We start from the raw sequence: 9,466 nt of genomic DNA, 5'->3' as shown, positions 1-9,466 counted from the left end.
TACGAAGCATTTCACCAATTCCCATAATTCGATCTACTGGTGTGGGCATTTTCTGATCATCTCCTAATACCTGATAAATGATTCGTGAAATAACTCTCCAGATAACTGTGAAAGTTGCGGATCTCCATTCGGGTCTCACTCGTCTTCGATTGCAAATAATACTCGTTTTAAAAACAGCTGCTGCATCTCGGCCCAGTTCCTAATACTGTGCATCGGTAGCGAGTTAAACCAGTTCTTAGCCTTGTCTTTTAACGAAAACTGGAACAACCATAACCGAACCTCGTCCTGATCATAAGTACCATCTTCAATCGTCCTGCAAATAGCTGAAAAATCGGTCAAGTGAGAATACGGGTCCTTAGAAGCCATCCCGTGAAAATGAGGTACGATGTTTATCTATGATGGCCGGGACTTAAAAGTCGGGTGTCCCTGCACTCGCACTTGTGGAACCAAAAGGGATGCTCTATCTGAGATAGCCAGTCTGAACCGACTGTTAACACCATGAACCGGGGCTACAAAATTCCTTCGCCCCCAGGTATTAACCATACCACCCCTGTTCACCTGAATGTGTCGAACTCTTTCGGGCCTTTCCTCCCGATTAACCCTGTTCCGACCCATGTCATTTCTTTCCATGTTCATGTTAACCGCATCACCCCATCTCCGAACTACTGGTTCTTCCACCTCTGCATCCAAATTCTCATTCCCCTCATCTTTCATATCATACCCCTTGTTCTCGGGCTCAAATGCCCGATTTCTTCTAACCCACTGATCAACCTCGTCCTTAGCTTCCAAACCCCGGTTCACCTCATTTTATTCCCCATCGTCTTCATCTTCTGTCGGGATGCTAGGAACAACATCATCAAGATTAATCCGGATTCTTCTGTTCGGGGTGTTATGTGGGACTGAAGGTTTAGCCTGGTCAAGGTTTTGGTTTCGATTTCGGTTTCAGTTTCGGGTTCTAGAAGCACGAGCTGAGGTGTTCTGGTTGTTTTGGTTATTGAAAATTGGTGGTGGAGGCATGTTGTCTGGGTTAAACATGTTATCTTGTGGGAGTAGTTGTGGGTCTTGATTCTGGTTTTGGTTATGGTTTTGGTTTTAGCGTTGGTTTTGGTTCTAATCTTGATCTTCCATCACTGAGGTTTTGTTCTGGGCTCGGTTCGACCTAGCTAGTCTCTCAATCTCGGGCTCGAAAATTAACGGTGTTTGTCTACCCGAGTGGCGGGTGTGCATAAACCTGTTAAATACACAAACAACACACCCCGTGTAAAATAGAAAAATAAAATTTAAACTAAAAACTGAAAATTAAAACTAAAATTAAAATACACACAAAAATCAATTAACACAAAAAACATTAAGCGCACTAACTCCTCGGCAACGGCGCCATTTTGATGACCATCGTTTGAGTCATGAAAAAACCTAAATAACCTAAGGTATCGTATCCACCGGGAGTATGTGGTCAATTTAATTGTTTAACAGATTTCTAATATTATGAAGCGACAAATAGTAGTGCTGATCACACAAACAAATAAGTTGAGTTTAGAATTAAGCAATGAATAAGTAAAAAACTTTCAATCAATTAACAAAAGCAAATCACACCCGGGACTTCAAGTAAGCAATCTACAGTGATCTCATGCAACCTAATAGATTAATTATTAAAGGTTAACTACAGACTGATCAATAAGACAAAACCTTAGACATCAACAATCGCTTTACACACGGCACTGGTTATCAAACAATCCTTGCCAGTGTGACTTAGTTAAGGGCAATCATATGGTTTATCGTATTCAATCTAATCAAACAGTCATATGATCAATTATTATAGCAACTGGTAACGAATCGTTCAGATCAACGTAAACCTAAACCGACTGAACACACAGAAATACCAAATATCAACAATCATACATAAACCATAAACAATTATACATAAGTGTTCTTAATCATATGAGATAAACTGAAAGAGTTACAAACTATACATTCCCGAGTGAGATTTTAGAAGATTAGCCGAGCCTCGACATCGTGGATTCGTCAATAATGATGATATGAAGCATATATATGGTCTCGGTATGATCTGGAAGGAAGGAATCACTGCCTCCAAGATCTGCAAATCGCCTCCTTTGATAAAAACGAAGATAGGGTCGTCAATGATGAAAATTTGATATTAAACCTTAACAGCCCGTCTGCACACCCCATCGCGATACGCGATGAGGTCTTCACTGTTCCATTGCGTATTGCGATGGACCCTTTGGTCAACTCATTATTAAACACCCATCACGATACACGATGGGTCTCTAAGCATGCCCATCGTGTATCACGATGGGATATGTCACCAGCAAATGTCTTTTGTCTTCTCGTTATGCGTGCTGGTCGTCCCGGGTCTTCAACACATGCATCGGCAGGTCCAAATTAAGTACTTTAACGCCTGTGACCTGAAATAAAATAATACAAGTATGAAGTATCAAAGTTCCTACAATAAACAATTAAAACTAATATATAAACGAACTAAAACATATACAAATTAACCAACGCCAGGGTGTCACCCAGGTAGATCTACCAATATTTCTATGCCCTTTTACTTAGGTTAACAATTATTATATTCAAATTGGCTCATTCTATTTAACACGATTTGTAAAATAAAATGCATTTAAATTAAATATGCCCCCCAAAAGAAAACATTTATAAAACATTTAAAAACATTAATACGAGGGGCTTCACGAGAAATTCACAATTTTTTATGCTTGCCGGATAAGTCCAACGTAAATGTGTTGTTATTACCTAATTCGTGTTAGAAATTTATGTTTTAAGTTGTCATCTAAAATTTGTCACACTATGATTTGTTTGTTTAAAACGTTTTCTTTATAATTATTTCAAAGTTTTAAGTTTTAGAACGACCCATCGGCAATTTCGTTTAAGTATAATTAGGTTATTACATAAGCACTCAAATTTGCTGACTTATATTTATATTCTAATCAAGAAGTAGTAGTAAATTATAATACATGTATACTTATACAAGTATGCACCATATAAACACATATTGTTTTACTAGTATTTATATTTTAATAATATTTTTTTTACAAAAATAAGGTTTTAGTTAATGGAATATTATAAGTTTTATATTGATTAAGATTTTAGTGTTATTCGTCGGTTTCAGTCGGTTTCGCGTTTAACGACGAACCGGTTAACTTTTCGTGTGAAACTTTATTATTAAATTTTTAAAAGCAATTTTTATGTGAAAATATATTAGTTTTATAGATTCTTTTACAAAAATATTTTATTCTACTGTTAGTGCATGATGTGTTGTAAAAAACACTTAATTTCCTTATCGTTTTATCATGATTTAATTGCTTTTTAGTTTAATTATTAAGAGTTTTGGGTTTGTTTTTGCTTAATTTTACAAAGATTGAATTTTACTTGTAGGTTATGAAAGTTGATGGAAAAAGAGTTAAGTTTGAAGACTTTTGGGGCTTATTTGAGCAATTTTGAAGACTACAACTCAAGGCCCGACCCAAACCCACAAGATTCAAGCCTTTTATGCATAATATATTAAGTTAATTGAAGAAAATAAGAACCCTAACAGCCCCAAAATCCCAAAATCACCTGCAACCAGCCATAAAACTTCCGTTCGACAACTTCTAGGGTTAAAAGAAAGTTGTTTTTGCATCTTGGGTGACGAAGTGAAGAAAAAGGAGACTATAGGAGACTTTGGACAGCAGCTAGGGATTAATTTTCATCATAAAACTCAGCCCTAATCTTGAGTATAACATTCATAAACCTTGTGTTCTTGTTAGTATTCATAACTCTTTGATTTTGAACTTTAAAGTTGATTTATTTTGAAATTGAGTTAGGGTTTGAGTTGTTATTGATTATCATAGATTTTTGAATGATTTTAATGATGTTTGTGATGATTAATATGGTGTTTACATTGATGTATACCTGCTGTCCAAAAATCATGAGTCGCTAATCTTCTTAGTTCTACCTAGGTTAGATGATTATTGTTAGGTTTTAATGAGTAATATGGATTGTTGATTATCATGACTTGAATTGTAATGAAAAGTTTGGTTTAACATTGAATTAGGTTGTGTTTAGTGGCTATGAAGTTATTAATTATACTCATATACCTCTTACTTTGATTGATTGAATAAGTTTTGATTGATTGTTGCTTGTTAGAACTCTTTACTTTGTGTTTAGGGTTTGTTTGCGGGGTGATCAACCGTAGGGTTTAAGTGAGTGTATTAATTGAATATCATCAGCGGGTGAACACATTCTTAGAGACCGAGAGGTGATAGGAAGTAAGGCCGTCTCATAGCTTTTACTTGTTAGGATTAGGACCGCGCGAGAGCGGGGGTTTGGTTCTTGTCGGGTTTGGCTTTTTGAGCGATTAGTTGATCTAGTTTAAGTTTAACTAAATTGTTCCTCTATCCTTGGTTGCATAGTATTCGTCTCCATTAGGGTAGTGTGTCTGTGAGACCGAGAGGAGAGTCGACATTAGAGCACTTTAACAGTTCGTTTCCTGGTTTGTTCTTAAAATCAACTAAGTGTAAGTTAGAGTTTGTTGGTGAGGCCGGGAGGTGATCTAGCTTCCTTGAGTGAACTTTAGTTGTGTCATCCTTAGAAACCGGTGTCGTGAGAGTCTTCAATCCATTACCTTATTATACCTTCAATATGATTCTTACCTAGGTAGACGTTTTCTCCGATTGCAGTTAAGTCTCTAAGTTTCTTCAAGTGTTTAGTTAAGTTAAGTTAATTTTAGTTAATTAATTTAGTTAAAGTAAGTTAGGTCAAGTAGTTAATTATTAAAAATCATTTAAATATTCTTTGGTGAGTCTTAATTAGGGTTTAGTATTAAGAACGTTTTCACGTGTCCTTGTGTTCGATACTCGGACTTTCTTAGTGCTATACTATTAGTGATCGGTACACTTGCCGGTTTTGTGTGGTTTCTTTAGGATTTTCGTTTAATAAATTTAAAGCTTAGTTGTGAGAGCATCATTAAACACACATCAGTGCATAATGTCTAATCCTAGGATCTTGTATTTTGGATTTTGTAATAGGCTTAAATGTTAAATGAAGGTATATGTTGTTATATCCAACGTATAAGTACTTATACGACAGATATGTCATATCCACCGGATAAGTCTTATCCGCTGGATATGGTATGCCTATATATACAAGGCATATCCGCTCATTCTAAAGATTTTTGATTTCATGTACTGTTCTTGATTCATCATATCCTTTGTACTGTTGAAGATTAAAGTGAAATATAAAGTATATTAGAAAGTGAAATCATATTGTGTTCTTTATATCACAATATTTTCTGCACATTGTGTTACATAGTAGATTGGTTACTCGGTGTTTTGATCGGTAGACATCCAAGGACTTTCAAGTGGTATCAGAGCCAGGTTCATATCTACTAAAAAGATCACAGGATTGAAGATTTGTGCAAAGATGTCCTTCAAAGATACTTGATTTCACAATTCAACAAGTTTTCGTCAAAAACTTCTAATTTTCACATATCATGGACGATTATTGTTCATGATCAATCCTACAAAATTTCAGCTCAAAACAAGATCATTTGCATAATCAAAATTGCAAAAACTTGATGAACAGTTACCGTAGCGGATAAGTTTCTCTTAGTGTATAAGACTTATCCGTCCGGATAAGTACATATACGTACGGTTAAGTTGGTATCCGTTGTACTTAGTTATCCGTTTGACCTGGTGTTATCTGTTAACTTAGTTATCCGTTAACCAAGATACCCGTTTGACCAATGCAACAACTTGGACTTTTCGGAATCTATTTTTTTATTAAAACCCGAACCATTTCGATGTTCGGGAAATTTTACCGCATTTATAGATAAAATTAACTATTACTATATTATTATTTAATTAACTATATATTATATTTTTATAACTTTCATGTTTTGGAAAAAATGCCCCAAACTTAAACTTTTATCCATATTTTTTCATCTTCAAACCCCAACGTTTAAAGGGTATATTATGTATTATAAGTTTATAACCCATCAAAAATCTGGATACCCATGACCCGACCCCGAATCCAAACCCTATTCGCAATACCTGATTTCAATCTTGTATCTTGGACCTCAATTCTCATGGATTTTATGGAAATTGAACCTCTGGATTTATTATAGATTCTAAAATCGGCCTAACCGACGTTCTAATTATGTTAAATCGACAAATATGATCCATTATACACAATTAACATAGCCGGCTAAATCTTCTCATAATATACATGATAATGAGCCTTATAAATCAATTAAACTTGCAGATAGTATATTATAACCCTCACCGTCAATAACCCCTTGATTAATTAAGTTTTCATAACCTGCAAGTGTTTTTCCGTGATTCATGTTTTGCCGTCGGGTTTAGTTAATAATACTCCATCATACCACATCATTAAAGGTAATATTCATATGCTTTGAAATTGCGTTTAGATCCTCTACAATACCCCCATACTTAATTTGTTGACAATAACGGGATGAAACGATTAGGATTTCTACATATTTAAGATGTTTATAAATAAAATTTATTACATATATTTAAATGATTAACCTAAATTTTTATACATAAAATATCATAAATATTTATCGTATATGTAAATTTAAATGATTTTTGTGTTTATTTATATTATAAACATGTATTTTTACATAAAATATGTTACATGTCTAAGATCTATATATATATATATATATATATATATATATATATATATATATATATATATATATATAAACCCATTTAATATATATGTTTATCAAAATAATTATAATCGCTTCAATTTCCAACTTTATTTTTCTCCATCCGTAATTCCTTATTTATGTTTATGCACTTAATCTTTATTAGGCTTTACCGTCAACGCTTGATCTACCATCTTCATTCTTATTATTTTATTCGCGTTCGCTCGTCTGATAAGGTGAGTATCTCTCTCCCATCTTTTTACTCATTTTATATAGTTTTGGGGGCATATGCGTTCGTAGATATTTTACTAGTGTTTAATACTCAAACTTCCAACTGTTAGTTTTGTGTATTTAACGATTTATGCCTAATGTGTTATATGCTTATATGCTTTATTGGAATACATTTCGGAAAAGTCCAACATATTCTCAGACTAGTATGATCATATGCCCGTCGTGTTAGCCATCGTCCAATTCATCTGGCATCGAGCTTACTGAAAACATTATTTACTTGCTCATTGGTTAAATTGCTTATCTCACTTGACACAGTTTGCTCTTTTATTTATTATTATATAATCATGAAAATCTGGTGTTTTACTCACTCAACCTAGTGTTGACAAAATTATTGTATTTTTTAACGCATGTGCAGGTCGTCGTATGATATGATTACCGGGTTGTTTGAAAAAACTTTGGATTGCATGCTAGAGAGAAGAATCAAGAGATTTATTTTATTTTGTCCTTACTTTTTCTATTTATGGAAATCATGTACTTTGAATTATTTGAAATTAAATAATAGATATTATCACTTCAATTATTGCGTGATAATACTTCGAGAGCTATGAGCAATCAACTCACGCCCTAGCATTTCCGTCGTAGGTTGGGCTGTGACAACCAAGACACGTGTTTGACCAACATATCTGGACAATGTGTTTAATTTGAGAAATATGGATAATTTGAATGCGTTCGTGTCATAACCATCAACTCTGCTTAAAAGTGTGAATCTTGATAATGAGATGGGGACTGCCAATAAACCACCTAAACTTCTCCATGTTGGATAGATTATCCAAATTGGCAGATGAGTTTGAGACACACGTACAAGCTGGATGCTATGACACTTGGTTTGCTGTTGAAAAAGAATATTCCATTCCAAAGAATGATAATGTGACAAATTATCGCCTGTCACAAGTTGATGAGTTTGACACAGATTTGAATAAAAATGTGTTTGCAGATCCATGTGCAATGGCAGACTTTAGGAAAGAACGAAAATTAAAGAATACGAAGGAAGACTTTAAGAAAAGATGGGGTAAACAAATGGCTAAACGTGGTGCATCGTCATTAAAATTGATTGATGAAGAATCAAACCCTGGGGGAGGGGGGGGGGGGGGAGACTGATGAATCGATCGTGGTTGGAAAGTTTGTTCCTGAGCGGGATATTGATATGGAACCGGCTATTGATCTGAGTCGAAATGATTTGAAGACACCAGAGGTGAAAGCAACACCATTACCTAAGAAAAAGACACCAAAGAAGCCTACACTGAAAGTTACACCAAAGTTCACATCTCAAGGCCAATCTCTTGGTAGTTTTCCTGAATTTGATGCAAATATGTTTGTTGATGGACCTTCTAAACAAGAATCTGATATGTTGAAAGGTCATTTTGAAGAACAGGATGTGCGAATTGAGAGCTTATCTGAGAAAAATGGTAGATTGAGGAAAGATAATGTTGAGATAAAAGAAATATTGGTTGAAAGTGAAAGAAAATGTTCCTTAGAAGCATATCTTCTCAACCAGCACATGAAATACTTTGTTATTATTAAGGAGAAGTTGGGTTTACATTTGTTATCTGAAACTGAGAAGGCTGATGATAGGTTGTTTGGACGCGTATATGGAGGGGATATCGGATTGGAGGAATGTGAGTTTAGAATGATGTATGACAAGGAGACATGTAACATTCGTTATTTTTCAAATTTGAAATTTGACACGTTTGAATTATTATTATTATTATTATTATTATTATTATTATTATTATTATTATTATTATTATTAACCGGATGTTTATTATTTATTAAAACCAATATTTTATTAGTTTGGTTGGTCATTGATCATTTATTTAATTACACCACTTGTATTTGGTTTGTTTATTTAATTAAATTTTAGAACTATCCAACATGTGCAAAACCTACCATTTTTCATGTTCTATCCTAACTTGTTAGCCATCTAAACGCAAGGACCATCCTGAAAATTATTAAAATATAATTTTAATCCATCATTTCCCTCTTCTCTATCCACCGTCGATACCCCCCTGTGGTTTTTTGATCCATAAAATATGTCGGGAATCACGGATTTGACCATCCTTACGCGTCAATGAGCCAATTACGCGTTCAATCGTCAAATAAACATGGAAATTGACAGCAAGTGACAACCAATTTGTCATTATCATGAGTCGCGCCTCTTGATCTTGGTAACTCTATAAATACTCGTCCTTTGCTCAATTAAACAGAGCCACACCATCCAAAATACAAGATGACACTCAGAACTAACTCACTTGCAACCTACGACGCCGTCCATATCAGTTTTGAGCTCGAGTTTGAGCCGTGAGCCCTAGTTCGTCGTTCTCTCTTAATTCACCATCGATTTCGGTAATTGTTATGTGCACTCTAGTCGTTTGTTAATGCTTAATAAAAACCCTAACCTAATTTCAATCAAGATCGAGTAATTAAAGGAATTGGGATCTAGGTTTTATATTTGAAACTGGGGATTTCGGGAGGTGTCTTTAAAACAAAACA

This window comes from Bidens hawaiensis, unplaced genomic scaffold (genome assembly GCF_021521415.1).
Source record: "Bidens hawaiensis isolate Kalapana, Puna unplaced genomic scaffold, B.hawaiensis_p1.1 tig00000670_1, whole genome shotgun sequence".
Classification (NCBI taxonomy): Eukaryota; Viridiplantae; Streptophyta; class Magnoliopsida; order Asterales; family Asteraceae; genus Bidens; species Bidens hawaiensis.
The sequence above is the reverse complement of the archived record's forward strand: the minus strand, read 5'-3'. Positions refer to the sequence as shown.